We start from the raw sequence: 17,290 nt of genomic DNA on the forward strand, positions 1-17,290 counted from the left end.
GACGACCAGTGCCAGATTAAAACATTAATCGCATTTATTATCACATTTTGATAAAGTATAGAGTACAGAGTTATATAGTTTTAAACACAGAGCAGAATTTTAAATAAATAAAGATACGAAGTTTATAGGGGGTCAAGTCATGCCCCCCCCCCCCCCCCCCCCCCCCCCCCCCGGATGAAGAAAGTGAAAATTTGCTTACGCAGCTCTTCCCAGTACATTTTATTTATTTGTCTTATTTCACTTTGTTTGGGTGTTTCAATCTGAAAAAAAGTTCAAAATAAAAGAGCAATTTTTCATGGTTTCTTTGTTTGTTTTTATTTAAAGCCGCAGATCGTAGTTTTAGGGGTTATGTACCTTTACTGTACTGTTTCGTATAGAACATATATTTGGCTATTACAAACGCCAGGACGACCAGAAAGTTGGGAGAAACACATTGGTATTTGTCAAAATTGATCAATAACCAAAAGTCATAAGTATTGTGTAAATTAACAGTTAAACAAATGTAATAGCCGAAAATGTTTAAATGCACGGTGTAATAACAGGCGCTAATCCGGGGGGGGGGGGGGGGGGGGGTAAGGTTAAAGTTTGTTTTGTTTAACAAACCATTGGAGCACATTTATTAATTAAACACGACTCGTAGTCATCAGAGGAAACCCGCTACATTTTTCCTGACGCAACAAGGGATCTTTAATATGCATTTTCCCACATACAGGAAAGCACATACCACGGTCTTTGTCCAGTTGTGGTGCACTGGTTAGAACGAGAGAAAAAAACAATCAGCTTAATGGATCTACCGAGGTAGTTCGATCCTGCGACGCAAGCACCTCCTGCGAGCACTCAAATGACTGAGCTAAATCCTGCCCCATGCACTGTCTAATAACAGATGCGGATCCGGGGTGTGTGTTTGGGGGGGGGGGGGGGGGGGGGGGGTCCACTTAATTTAAATTGCATTCACCGCTAATATAAAACTTCCATTTTAGTTGGGCTATTTCTCGTTCCAGCTAGTGCTGCACAACTGGTGTAGCAAAGGTCGTGGTATGTTCTATCATGTCTGTGGAATGGTGCATATAAAAGACCACTTACTGCTAATCGAAAAGAGTAGCCCATGAAGTGACGACTGCGGGTTTCTTTTATATATATCTGTGTGGTGCGTCCTTTGTTGAGTGCGTCGTTAAATAAACTATTTTCTTTCTTCCTTCCATATTAGTAATTGCATATAGCCCCCCCCCCCCCCCCCCCCCGCAAACAATTCCTGGATCCTCGCCTTAATAAATAAGGTTAGCGGTTAAATATTATATAACTGTTAAAGAAACAAAATATCTTTGTGAGTGAACAATATCTACGGCTGCATATTGGGGTCAGGCATGAGGACACCAGGTAGCTTTGTTGTTTAAATCTGCCCCAGGCATGATTCACGGAACCGGTTTTCAATCAAGCTCCTCCCTATTTTAACTGATTGGCTGACTTTACAGGTGTTAAGACCGTTGTCTCCCAGTAGCTGATTTTTCAGAAAGTATTTCTTTGTTTTGGTATTTAGGGCGGGACGTAGACCAGTGGTAAAGCGCTCGCCAGGTGCGCGGTCGGTCTAGGATCGATCCCGTTGATGGGCCCTTTGGACTATTTCGCGTTCTGGTTGGTGCACCACATCAAAGACCGTGGTATGTGTTATCCTGTATGTGGGATATAAAATATTCCTACCAGCCTTATGTCCAATGGCTTAACCACGGTACCACCGAGGTCGGTAACTTTAAAGTGACAGAACTTAGTTTATAAACACTATCGAGTATTTTTCACTATTAGAGCCAGGGATTTTTTTTAATAAGAAGGAAGGAAATGGTTTATTTAACGACGCACTCAACACATTTTATTTACGGTTATATGGCGTCGGACATATGGTTAAGGACCACACATATATTGAGAGGAAACCCGCTGTCGCCATTTCATGGGCTACTCTTTTCGATTAGCAGCAATGGATATTTTATATGCACCATCCCATAGACAGGATAGCACATACCACGGCCTTTGATGTACCAGTCGAGGTGCACTGGCAGGAGCGAGAAATAGCCCTATGCACTGACAGGGATCGATCCCAAACCGACAGCGCATCAAGCGAACGCTTTGCCACTGGGATACGCCTCGCCCCGACAGTTTTTGTTAATAAGACATTACTTAGATTTTATTGTTTAAATTATCCATTTCCGTACATCCGAAATGTTTTTGGTCATCCTGGTGTTTTTTACACACCCGTTATCGGGAACATCATGCGTTATTTTTGGTTACACATGGTTGTTAACACATACACGTGTGTTAACAATTTCAAGACATACGACTGGCTGCTCCTAGGTGAGGACTAGGTCACCAGTGTCATACATCCAATCAAAAACTACACGGTGGAAATCGATTAGACTGTGACGTATAGTTAACCTGACATTCATGTGTCTAGGACGCGTAAGTCAGCTGCAAGTGCAACGGCTGTAGATAATTTTTAGTCGAAAAAGATGTAAAAATTTGCTTAAAACCTGGTTTTGAGGATATGTTACAAATAGAATAATACATTCTTGTCAGTTAGATACCGTTCATCTCACAACTCGTTTAAACTCGCTTTCGCTCGTTACATACATTTTAAAACTCCTTGTGAGATAAATGGTATTTAACGGCCACTTTCTAATACCACGAAATGCATTTTTCATATATTTAAAAACGCAAATATCTGTTATGGAGAAGATCTCTGGTCTGGGTTTTTTAAAGATATTTCACCGTTTCAACGACATAGACTCTTATTTAACTTTATTGCAGATTTATCCAAAAGTGTTACAGATTTGTAGATTAATCAAACTTATTGTCTATTTTTACAGCTTGAAACTGCGACTTTAACTTGTTTTGTTATTTCTGAGTGACCAAACTATCTCGAACCAAACACGTACACGTGGTCGCATGGTTCTAACTACACTACTAATCCGGTGAAAATCCAGCTTAGGCAAATCAATCAGTCGGTTAAATATGATTGAAGGATAGAAGATGTCATTAAGCTGACTTAAAGGCAAAACGCCACATGAACTAAAAATACAAACTTATGATTTCTTTAGAAGCCATATTATTGAGTGATACCCTAACAGATAAAAATAGCATACTAAATATGTCCGTCAAACTCTCGAACAGCAGAGTACTCGGACTAACAAGAGCGTATACAGGGGTTTTAGAAATAATGATTGCGAAATATTTAGTGTGCTATAACATATTTTTATTTGCAGTTTTTAAGTATGATCCCATACTTTGGCCAAATACATCCATAGTGGTATACAACGTCAGTCAAAAAGTGGGGTGAGCACACATTTCCTTAGGGGTCTAAGATAAGATAAAACAAATTAATTTTAAAAAATGATGAAAAAGCCCCAAAACAAGAACACATCTTCAAATAAAACCCCCAGAAAAGAACAATAAAAGAGAAAGAAAGAAAAAAGATCAAAGAAGTATATTATTTTGTGTTTAAAATGGTTCCTGTATGTGGTTTTGCCCATAAGCACACCCATCTGAAGGTATTATGTTATCTACTGTACTGACGTTTCTCAAATCTGTACCAGTAAAGGTGTTGTTCACTCTGATGTTTACTAACTTAGTAACTAGTACACTTTTGATTTAGTTACTACATCCACGTACTCCTTGTTTGGTCAACATGGTGTGACCGTGAACATTGCCCTTTGATACTAGTATATACCTGTAGGCCCAAAGCCTATGCAATTATAGCATGAACGTGTCGAAGTGAGACATTTTCTAGTACTTCCCTGCAGGTTTATTGTTTAGACAAACACAAAGGTCGTACATCGCGGTTTGTGGTCATTCTGAGCACGAAGGCAGACCTCTACCTAGCTGACCTCACGTTCGGAATGTTCGGACCGAGCATCTTCAAAAGTCCGTAGCCGATCCCGTAACATCGGACATGTCAGCGAGTTAAAGGGTTACACGATAACTCCCTGTCTAATGACAGTACGAGAAATAGTAACACTTTTGTATTTGTTTTTAAATTTCTCATAGTGCATATATATAATTTTCTTGGGGTGGGTGGGGGGAGGGTGATTATGTTAAAAAATAATTAGCAACCAACTCCATCAACGCGGTCTATTATAGGCTCAAAACGTTTCAGCCACCCCTTGTGTGTGTGTGTATGTGTCCTCTCTCTCTCTCTCTCTCTCTCTCTCTCTCTCTCTCTCTCTCTCTCTCTCATCTGCACAAACACTTCTTTTTTCAATTTATTTTCTCGAGTAGCATGACTCGACCACCTATAACGCCCCCCCCCCCCGCCACCCTTGTAAAATGCCTGCACACGCCCCTATAAATTCATTAAAACATAAGTAGCCAACATGTTTCAATCCGCCATACATCATATACTTTGGTAACAACATACTGGACGAAATATATCATTCTCAACACGTAACATAATTCCATGCACGTAATTCCATACGTAACATCATTAGATGCACGTGGTGTAACTCCAAACACGTAACATAATTATGCGCACATAACATAATTGACTTTACGCAAGGTATAACGTAATTCCATGCATTTGATGCAATTCCATGCAATGAACGTAATTCCATATGCACTTGGCATAAAGCAAACTAATGTATATTTAACGATATGCTTTAACCTACATGTAGATGAGTAAGCACTTGATGGGAGATATACGGTTTTGTGCATAACTGACAGTTATTACCAAACTCACTACGCACCATCAAATAATCCTTTGTTTCTGGATTCCTAGATCCTCCCCCCCTCTCTCTCTCTCTCTCTCTCTCTCTCTCTCTCTCTCTCTCTCTCTCTCTCTCTCTCTCTCTCTCTCTCTCTCTCTCTCTCTCTCTCTCTCTCTCTCTCTCTCTCTTTATAAATGTGCTGAGATATCATTAAAGGGACAGACCCTAAGTTGTTTTTAACACTAAGGCATATTTGTCACCGAGACTTGTTCTCTCTATCTCTGTCTGTCTCTTTGTGTCTGTCTGTCTGGGTATTTCTGTCTCTGTCTGTCTCTCTGTTTCTGTCTCTGTCTGTGTGTGTGTGTCTCTATCTAACACTAAGGCATATTTTTCATCTAGACTCAAATTTCAACCCGTAAAAATGGACATTAAGTTTGGTTACTTTACAAACCTGTAACAAATCTGGATACAACAGAGTGAAACAAGAATCTGTGACGTTGAAATACCCTTAAAAATAGACTAAAACGCGACTCCATAACCGTTACTTCTCAGATGCACGTGCGTTTTGTAAAATGTGAAAAATGCATTTTGTGGTATTAGAAACACCAGGATGACCAGAAGCACTTCGGTTGCACGAAATGGATAATCTAAACAAAATATAAGTAATGTTTGATTTCAATAATCATAAATGGCTCTAATAGGTATGCCTTAGTGTTTAGAAACCTAGGGTCTGTCCCTTTAAACAACTCTGTATATATGCGTGTGTGTGTATGTGCGTACGTGCGTGTATGTGTTTGTGTTTGTGTGTGTGTGTTACAGAAACTTGAATTGTATGAGCTGGTGCATTGTCACGCATCCAGGATATGACGCCTGTCTGCATCTTTTCACAGCATTTAGTTTCTAAAACATATCCAACCTTTTCAAGCAATTCGTCCGGTAATCCGATGACATCTGAAGGTAATCGATAATTCAAATTCCTTCAGAATCCCCAAAATTCCAACCCGAAGCCATGATCCTTTCCATCAGAAAAATCCTTTTTGAATTTGTTTGGAAGAGGTGAGCCCGGGTAAGTATAAATCGTTTTGAGACTTCCTGAAATTGTATCAAAGATTGGCTTCATTGTATTTGTAAAATACCCAGCTTTTATTAACTTACCAGAATGTACCGTGTCTTCTACATTTTAGACATTTAAATTGGATGCAGTTTTTGTACATCTTGTCTGTTGATCATCTTCGGTACTCACTTGAAACTCTGAAAGTTGTTTTTGCTTTCAATTCTTCACCATGTATTGGTAATATCTTCTTGGATTTACGTATGACTCCAGGGGTGATTCTAGGACTTCTGATAGGGGTGGGGTGAAGAGACGAGGAATCTAAAAATAGGGCCTTTTGAATCCCCGAAACCCGCCTGGTGAATGGAAGGCTATTTCATCCTAAAAACTAAAGCGTTTTGATGTTTATGCTTGATACGAAAACTTTGCGCAAGGTCAAAAGATTAAAATCATCGGTTACAAATGTGAATGAAAAACAACCAGCAAAAACTATTATTTCCTGTTCCCTCATCAGGTCATATCTTTCAAATGAAGTTATTTGATCACCACCGGACACAGTGGTGTGGTTAAGCCATCGGGCATAAGGCTGGTAGGTACAGGATTCTCATCCCGGTACCGGCTCCCACCCAGAGCGAGTTTTAAGACTCAGTGGGTAGGTGTAAGGCCACTACAATCTCTTCTCTCTCACTATCCACTTACAACTAACTCACTGTCCTGGACAGACAGCCCAAATAGCTGAGGTGTTTGCCCAGGACAGCGTGCTCTAACCTTAATTGGATATAAGCACAAAAATAAGTTGAAATTAATTAAATGTGATCACCGCTCTTAACCTAACGTTCATTTTTTTTTTTTAGGGAACGTTTCTTTTGTTGTATTTGTGATAATCAATTTACATGTATAATTTCCCAGGATTTTAAATTTACGGAGTGTTGGGGATGATGGTTGCATAGAAAAATATCGTAAAACAAGATCATTGGGGGGGGGGGGGGGGGGGGGGGGGGGGGGGTGCTCATTTGCAGTGACACCTATGACACACGTTTAGCTATGTTGGCACTTAGAGCATAAACTGAAGCAACAAATTAGCTAGCGTCAAATATTCCTTGCCAATTGACATTTTTCCACATCTGGTAGCGCACGGCGTAGTTATTGAAGGGTGAATGTTATACTCCTTCAGTGAATGCAGCTGTAAGTTGATAGGTATACTTGCACAGGTGATAATCAAATAATGGGTGTAATCACTTGTATACCTCGACAGCAATTACTCTAGATCAAATTACCCAGAGGCCTACATACACGAACGTACATACACGGCGAAGAGATCGTGTGATACTTCTTGGTTACACTTTTATTTTATCTTTTGTCTTTACTCGACAAGCGGCCTAGGTTCGTGGATTTCGTGTCCTCAACATGCTGCTTGAATATTTGAATATACACATGCATTTTAATTAATTTTGTTCCACAAATTAAGTTGTTACAATTTATTATATATATATATATATATATATATATATATATATATATTCCGTATCGTATCACGTTTAAATCCGAAATACGCATTTTAAAAATCCACCAAATGGTGAGAATGTATAATATCTAATTTGTTGTTACTAGTAGACACATTTAGCATCCCAATACATTCCGCCAGCAATTAGTTGTTATTTATTGAAATTTTAAACATTTTATTACCTTCACTATCAGAAAATGCGAGATCATCTGCAGGTCAGGCAATCTCTTGAATCCAGTTTCAAACCACACGGTGGACATCTTATAATATTACTTAAGACGCAATCCCATCAAAACATAATATTTAATTTGCTATATATTCTTATATAACAGTTACCTGACTATGGAGGGCACTTTAGTTAGGCCTACGTCTATTCTTCAAACAAGTTTCAGCACACATATATTATAAAAGATAATTACCCCATAACACGTTTTTCTTTTCTTCTTTTTTTAAATGGCAGAACCTAAATAGAAAGGTTTTCCATAAATGTCTTCTTTTTTATCTTTTGAAATAGTTTATTGCCCCAGAAATGTGCTATGGTAGTATCAGGGACCATAAATGTTTTTATCACCTCTGATTAACAATCAGGGATAAAAATTACTTTCGGGGGAGGGGGGGGGGGTGGGGGGACTCTGCAGGTTCTTAAAAAGAAGGTGTTACCGTGAGCTTTTAATCAAAGTAAAAGTTTATTTTGTTTAACAATACCACTAGAGCACATGCATTTATAAATCATCGAGTATTGAATGTCAAATATTTGATAATTCTGATACATACTCTTCAAAGAAAACCTTCTACATTTGTCCACCAGTAGCAAGAGATCATTTATATGTATTTTGCCACACACAGGAGAGCAAATGCATTAGGCTTTTGATATATCAGCCATGGAGCAATGTTTGGGACATAAACAAAACCCAATGGGTCCGCCGAGACGGTTCGATGCTATGACCAAATCATCTCAGACGAGCAATCTACTGACTCAAGCTAAATCCCGCCTCATTTTTCATCAAAGAATAAGGATGGGAATTGTCTTCAGGTAACGCTAAAATCAGGAATTCCTTTGGATTTTTATCTCAGGACTGTTCCCAATTGTATCATTACCCTCTATAATTAAACACTCCAGTGTGGGCAATCAGCCACACGGAGAAAGCTATTCATAAGCAATAAACAGAAAACAATGAACCAAAAAGAAATAATAGCTGACAATGCACACCGGTTCGTGCCAGGAATAACACTTACTAATGACTGCCGTTTTCTCTCGTGGTAAGAGAAATGCATAAATTGTGCAATAATAAGACTAACTTATTTTGCTCTTAAGTTTGCCATTCTGTATTCCAGTAAATAAAACTATCATTCTGTATGACTATATATTAACATTCAACAATTAGAATTTATGTCCTCTAGAAGTTTGTTGTACAGCAATATATTTTGACAGTCTTTAAAAAAGGTATATAATGGTATAACCTAAACACTGGCGTGGCCATGATTTTATGGGGGGGGGGGCGCGGGGGGCAACCCTCAGTATGTATGTCTGTATGTATGTATGTATGTATGTATGTATGTATGATTTAAAAACAAATTTAATTCAGTAAAACAGAAAAGAAAAAAGGTCTGCCCCCGTGCCCCCACCCCTCGCTACGCCACTGGGTTACCTAAATTAATGTATTGCATTCTTGAATATTATAAGTGAAAAAAAAGTGTTTTGTTTTGTTTCGCTGGTTGACAAATGGAAAGCTCTCTCTCTAGAGCTGTGAGCTAACAAATGATCACTGCATTAATTTACTCTGTAGGCCTACAGCGAAATCCAATTAAATATATCTATGTTTACTCCTGTATTAATTTTCTGTTGATGCTCGTTCTGTTTGCAGTTATAGGCGTACAGGCTTTCATATTTGTAAGGGTGGGTGTGTGTGGGGGGGGGGGGGGGGCAGGCTGGCTTTTGCCGAATTAAACGAAAATGCCCGAATCTACATAACATTTAATCATGTTAGCATTACTACCTTCTTTCTTCTTCTGCGTTCAAGCTATAGTAATGTTGATCATGCTTTAGATTTGGAGTCCGGTTGTGGTGATAAAAAACGCTGTTTCTGTCAAGTCTTCTTTGGAACCCCAAAGCTTGACAGCTAGTCTTGCTCCGTTTGGCCAGTGCTTTATCCTGGCTTCATCGTAGAGGGGGCAGGATTGCAGGATGTGCTCTGGGGACTGTGGTCCTGTGTCTGCCAGTTTCAGGCGGTAACATTACTACCAAACAGTTATAAAGGGTTAAAAACGAACCACTACGCATATTTACATGGATTACAGCTAATTTTAAGGGTAGAACATTTGATGGAAATACATGGTAAAATGGTCTCAGGTTAGCACATTTTGCTCAAGGACTCTATCTCGTACGCTTATGTTTGTAGTTTTAAACGTCTTACCAATTTCAATCAGGTATCGGGTATATTCCGTTTTTATTAATGAAATCATGCTTTAGTCGAATTTTTCTTACACATTGATTTACAGATGGAACTGGAACCCTTTATTATCCACTTGTGAATCTAAATATATTTCAATAACATACATATAAATAGAATACAAAATCCGTCATTGTACAGGATTCTGATGTCTGATGGGCCATAATGTCGATACCACTCGCTGGACAGAACCATTGTCTTTTTTCCATTCCAACTAGTACTTAACGAGTGACAAATTACATTAAAATGCAGTGGAATGTGCTGCCCTGTTTGTAATACAAGTCCACTTGCTGCTGATCAGTGGTAAGTGTAGCAATGCATTGGCAATGCATTTACCTCACTTTCTGGTACCATAAATCATATATCCAACCTATCTCATGGTCCATTCCTTGACGTGGTGAGGTAGCTTGCATGTCTCAATGACTCGGAGAGCTATGCCAGCTGCTGTATTAGCATCCTGGTAGGGTCACCCAAGCTGGACTGGTCAAAGGGTAGAGACTAGACTAATATGGACTGGACAGACAGAGGACGTGAGTCAAGAAGGAAGGAAGGAAATGTTTTATTTAACGACGCACTCAACACATTTTAATTACGGTTATATGGCATCAGACATATGATTAAGGACAACACAGATATAGAGAGAGGAAACCTGCTGTCGCCACTTTATGGGCTACTCTTTTCGATTAGCAGCAAGGGATCTTTTATATGCACCATCTGAGTCAAGAAAGACAACTGTCTAGGAGAAGCAAACTCCAAAATCAAAACTGGGCTGGAGAGGCTCAGAATCCTAGTAAGGAAACTCTCCTAGGAGAAGGAAAACTCCAAACTCAAACCAAGTCCACTGAAGTCAGAGTACAGAAGCTATGCATAAACATTAGCGTGGAAAGTGAAAGGAAATGTCTGTACATGCACTAAGCTCTATGATCATATATCCAACAGGCATGGATTAACTCGGGAGCGCCATCTAGCTCAGTCTGTCTGTAGAGTGCTCACCTGTAGTACTTTGACTGTGGGATTGAACTTCCCTTGGTGGACTGTTTCTCCAATAGGGTTTTTCACCCATCCCATCCATTAAAACCCCACCACTGGTATACCAAAGGCTATGGTATGTGCCATCTTTTGTGTGAAAAAAGTGCATTAAAACCCCACCACTGGTATATCAAAGGTTGTGGTATGTGCCATCTTTTGTGTGAAAAAAGTGCATTAAAAAAAACAAAAAAATTCCTTGCTGCTAATGGAAAATGTAGCAGGTTTTCTCTAAGACCATGTCAGAACTATTCATTAAATTAATGTACTCTAGTGGTGTCATTAAACAAAACAATACTTTAACTTCTTAATTAAATCATGTGCTGAGGTGTTATTAAACAAATATTCCTTTCCATTCTGATGGGGTTTCACTGTTGGACACCCAGAGCTGAAAGTGGAATCATCTGTGAGTTGACTGGAACACATGTATACTGAAGAACACCTTGACCTCCAAACAGAACACGAGAAGTGAAGCTGATTACGTGCTACAGTTAGTTACCTGTAGACACATGTATATTGTTCAGTCTGCACAAAATACATTACCTGTCATTTGACAGAGCAGGAGCTCTTGCACAACATGCTTGGGTCATAGGTTCGAACCCCCTCTGTGGACCGCATCTTTGATAACGTTTTTTCCCCCCAACCCAACCAGTGTCCCAAGACTAGTATAGCAAAGACTGTGGTATGTGCTGTCCTGTCTGTGGTAAAGCATGTATAAAAGATTCCTTGCTGCCAATGGGAAAATGTAGCGGGTTTCCTCTGAAAACTACATGTGAGAATGATCAGATAGTTGACATTCAGCAGCCGATTATTAATTAATCAATGTGCTCTAGTGGTGTTGTTAAATGAAACAAACTTTATCTTTGTTCAGTCTGCACAAACTTCATAACTCTTCATTTACTGGGTAGGGGTGGGATATAGCTTGCCCGGCATGCAGTGTGTTCCTGCATTGATGGAATTGTTGTATTTTCTGCTTCCAAACTGGTGTCCCACAGCTGGTACAGTGAAGGATATGGTATGTACTGTTCTGCCTATGGGAAACTGCATACAAGATTGTTCGCTGCTGTTTAAGAGAAATCTGCATTAAAGTAGAGCAACTAGAACATTCATTGCCTGTAGAGTGAATCACTATAAGCTTTTAAATCCTGGTTATTGATTATAGTCTTTACAGGAAATCAACAATTTCCCATTAACAGAATGGGATATTTTATATTCACTTTCCCACAGACAGGACAGCACATACCACAGACTGATTTATTGGTGTGCAATTTAGAAAACAATCGGCTCAGAAATAAATAACTTGTAGTAAAATCCATAGTATTAAAAAAAAAGGTGTTCCCTGTGGGACGGACTATACTAGTTAGAAGGAAAAACTTGATCAATGCCTTCAAGAGGATTCAATCCTGCTCCCTCGTTGGTGACAAAGGCTGTGGTATGTACTATCCTGTCTGTGGGATGGTGCATATAAAAGATCCCTTGCTGCTAATCGAAAAAGAGTAGCACATGAAGTGGTGACAGCGGGTTTCCTCTCTCAATATCTATGTGGTCCGTAACCATATGTTTGACGCCATATAACCGTAAATAAAATGTGTTTAGTGTGTTGTTAAATAACACATTTCTTTCTTTCTTTCTTTCTTTCTTTCTATATCTAGTCTAATAAACTGGAGGATCATTCATTTGTGGACCAACCTATATACACTGAGAGGTGATGAAAGAATGTGTATTTGATCTAGATCAAGACTCGGGGAAACACCTGTGTATGTACAGTGCAACCCCTCAAAACCGAACCCTCTGTAAACTGGAATTCCCTCGAAACCGGACGTTTTACTTGGTCCCTTTTTAAATATTTGTGTAGAAGAGAACCTCTCTAAACCGATTACATCTGAAAACTGGACTATTTACTTGGTCTCAAGTGTGTCTGATTTAGAGGAGTTTCACTGTAGTACTTTATGTACTGTAGGTTAGACTGCTCGGACAAAACAGCAAGGAACCAGTTAAATGGCACTACATTTATTACAGTGGAAACTTTTTATCTCTCATTCCATTAGTATAAATTATGTAAGTTCCTTTCATGTACATTTATGATAGGAATTCAGTTACCGGTACCTAGTCTGATCTGAAAGAGAGGAAAGGAATGTTTGTTTAACAATTTAACATCCCATCACATTTCAAATCGTGCCTTGTCAGTAATATGGTAATGGCGACACTTAAATTAAAGTTTATTTTGTCTAATAACACCACAACAAGAGCAAATTGAATTATTAATCATGGGTTATTGGATGTCAAACCTGCTACATTTTTCCATTAGCAGCAAGGGATCTTTAAAGTTTTATATGCACCATCCCACAGACAGTATAGCACATACTACAGCCTTTGATATATTAGTCATGGTGCACTGGATGGAATGAGAAATAGCCCAATGGGCCCACTAACAGGGATCGATCCTAGACCAACCGCTTATCAGGCAAGTGCTTTACCATTGGGCTACATCCTTCCATCATCAGCTGTTGGTTGTCAAACATTTGGTCATTTCTTTTGTTGTCTTAGAGGAAACCTGCTATTAAACCATTAGCAGCAAGGAATCTTTTTATATGCACTTTCCCACACAGGACAGCACATACCACGATTTTTGATATACCAGATGTGGGGAACTGGTTGGGACAGGAAAACCTGCAGGTGAGTGCTCTACCAACTGATCTAGAGAAAAAGACAGTGACAAAACGGCTGTGCACGTCCACATAGGTTACTCAGACCAAATAGCAGCAAGGACTTTTTATGCATTTTCTACATACAGGACAGCAAATATACATACATCAAGGCTATAGATATGTACCAGTCATAGGGCAATGGTTGGGATGGGGTGAGGGTGGGTGGTGGGGTGGGGGGGGGGGGGGGGGGCATTGGATTACATGTATTCCAAATGGGGCCAAGCATAAAGTATGTATAATAAAAATTTGGGATTTGTTTTCAATCCTCTCCCCCATGTAGGCCTTATGGACATTCATTACTACCATCAAATATGCGTGTACATCAGTCCTTTACATTGAAAGTGTACTGGATACAATTAAGATGTGAAATTATCTGCACTTTACACAATGAGATTAAGAAAGAAAGAAATGTTTTATTTAACGACGCACTCAACACATTTTATGCAATAGTTAGAGGACGAGTAACAATACTTTATCGGCGTATAAAGGTAGTGTCACACGAGACAAAGGCGAGGCGTTAGCCGAGCGTTTTCTACGCCGATAAAGCGTTTTATACGCCGATAAAGTATTGTTACTCGTCCTCTAACTGTCTTAGAGCAGAGCCAAAATCTCGTGCAGCAATACCGCTTATAAAGTGAATGTCTGAAGTACTTTATCGGGATATAAATGTACTTCACGTGACCAAATATGAAGCTCCCATTGGACTAGAAATTCAGCTGTGCTCTAATTACGGTTATATGGCGTCAGACATATGGTTAAGAACCACACAAATTTTTAGAGGAAACCCGCTGTTGCCACTACATGGGCTACTCTTTCCGATTAGCAGCAAGGGACCTTTTATTTGCGCTTGCCACAGGCAGGACAGCACAAACCATGGCCTTTGTTGAACCAGTTATGGATCACTGGTCGGTGCAAGTGGTTTACACCTACCCATTGAGCCTTGCAGAGCACTCACTCAGGGTTTGGTATCTGGATTAAAAATCCCATGCTTTGACTGGGATCCGAACCCAGTACCTACCAGCCTGTAGACCGATGGCCTAACCATGACGCCACTGAGGCCGGTATGAGATTAAGACATACATAATATAATTTTATGCTTCAAAATCCTTTTTTTTAATAACACTGATATATTTTTGACAATATGAAATAATATTAATGTGTGCACACGTGTATGTATGCAGATATTTATTGTATTTAACATGATTGAAATATTTATAAAGCATTATATAGATAAATACATTCAGGATTCTTGTCGGGATTTCTTTTCACCGAGTTATTTAAAATTTTGGTTGCTATTTGAAATAAAATTAAATGATACATATGAAATTTGACCTATGGTACTATAAAACATTAGAATCAGGCCCGTAGGAAAGATATCTGGAGTTGAGGGAGGGGAGGGGGCACAATCAGTAGTGGAGGAATACAGTCTAGTTGGTGGGGGAGGCAAAAGCCACATTTTAAACCAGGTTTATAAAAGTGGGGCTACAGTCCCCGACCCCCCCCCCCCCCCCCCCCCCCGTCTTCTCGGTGGCTACCGACCTGAGAATGGTCAGAAATGTAATTGTATTGCATATACAGATATTTAAATTCGAAGCAAGATTATTTAACCTAAGAAACATGCAAGTTTTATTTATAACAGATTAGGTTATAGCTGACAGCTTGATAATATGGCTACAAACTCTGGATGATCTCTTTATTATAAACTCTTGAGGGTTTATTATGCGCAGTCATAAGGTACTTCGTTTGAATGTTTTAAGCAAACATATTAAGTACCATGCCTTGGATGATGGACAATCAACAAAAGTAAACAGGCCAAGTCTGAATTTAAGCCGAAATAATTAAAACGGTGAATGAAAATGAAGAAATAGGGCCTAATAAATAAAGAAATAGTTTTAAAACTTTGTAAATACCAGATATTTTATATGAAGTTGTGTATGACTAATAAAAATGATGGTAAAGTGAAAATAAAGAAATAATCAAATAAAGAAAATAAATGGAATAATAAATAAATAAATACATAAAAAAATATTATGTAAATAATAATTTTAAAAATTAACCTTATTAAATACCAGATATTTCAAATGAAGTTGTATGTGACTGATATAAGTGATAGTGAAAAGTAAATAAAAGAAAGAAAGAAAGAAATATAATAAAATAAATTAATAAAATAAGATAAATAAAATAATAAATAAGGTCACGGCACTACACACACACACACACACACACACACACACACACACACACACACACACACACACACACAAATATATGTTTTAAAACTTCGTAAATATCAGATATTATTTCAAGTGAAATTGTATGTATCTGATATAAATGATAGTGAAAATAAAGTAAAATAAAAATAAAATACCGGGGTAAGATAAATAAAATAAATAAATAAATAATTTATGGAGACATGTAACATTAATTAGTAGTTGTACGACTGTCTTTTTTTAATGAAACGATAAGGGCAAAATAGAGCTGTGATAAAGGTCTGTGTGAGTTAGGGGTTTTGTTGTTTTTTTAGGGGGAAGGGGAGGCATATTTTATTAAATTTTAAATACAGATACATGTGGAGAATTAAACATCACTGGAAATATGCGTGAATACTTAACTATAATTCTAATTGTTAAAAGTAGCAAACACATTCCACTAAAGTTTTACTGTATGAATCTTTTAATTTTGCGTTGTTAAAAAACCCTTGACAGGTGGCTCCTGAGACTTCGTCTAAGTTAATGTTTCACTGCTTTTGGTCTTAAACCATTCCGATGTAAACTTTAGTAGACCGTGTTTCGCAGCCACTTTACCATCTTATACGAAATATGTACGTTAGTCGCTCGAGATTCACAGCTCCTATGAAGCTACTCTATGTAAAAGAGGTCTATTGCAGTAAAATATTTACATCATATAAAATATATCTAGTTTTGCTTAAATTATCTAATTTTTTATTGGCACCAAGAAAAATAAACTAATTACAAAAATAGTTGTGATCACATCTTTATATATATATATATATATATATATATATATATATATATATATATATATATATATATATATATATATATATATAATGCAGTAATTATGCATACTATTACTGTGAAGCAATATTAAATAATAAAAGTTAAAGCTGGTAGCCGGTACAAAGCTTCTGGACATTTTATAGCCTGGCTATACCACATGCAGTCTGGTCTGGTCAGCAAGATGTGTCCAGTCTCTTTGATCAGATTATTATATAACTGGACATAACAGGACTGTACAGTGAAGGTAACAAAACTTGACAGCTAATGGGCCACAACTTCTCAAATGGCTGGAGGAGATTCTGACAGGAATGCACAGGCCTTGTATTGGACACTGGCAACAGTGGCAACACTGAGCCACGACTATGGAGCATTCGAGTATCAAGAGCTGCCGGCCCACACGTCTTCCATATATGAATTCTTGTGGCAAATGTCTGAATTCCTGACTTCACGTGGGAAGTATAACTATATATAACCCACACACAACCACTTACATGTATGCTGAGTAATGCAGAACAGACTACACTCAGGCTTGCTGCCTGCCGGCTTACAGTGTGTTTTTTCCCCATGTTATTCAGCTACATGTAGTTTCAAACATTCAGGTAACTGTGGGCAAAATATTTGTGTATGAAACTGGCAAGCTGTAAATAGAATTCATCATAAATATAAAAAATATATAAAAAATCCTAGATGTTTCCAGTCAACGTCATGGAACTGGTGTGTGCGTATCTCAGGAATGATCTTTTTAAGTAGTACCTACAAGTAGTTACATGTAATCTTTGCTGCTGCAGTGGGAAAAGAAAGGAATGTTTGTACAATGACACCCCATCACATGATTTAATCAGA

The sequence above is a fragment of the Gigantopelta aegis genome, chromosome 4, assembly GCF_016097555.1.
Source record: "Gigantopelta aegis isolate Gae_Host chromosome 4, Gae_host_genome, whole genome shotgun sequence".
NCBI lineage: Eukaryota > Metazoa > Mollusca > Gastropoda > Neomphalida > Peltospiridae > Gigantopelta > Gigantopelta aegis.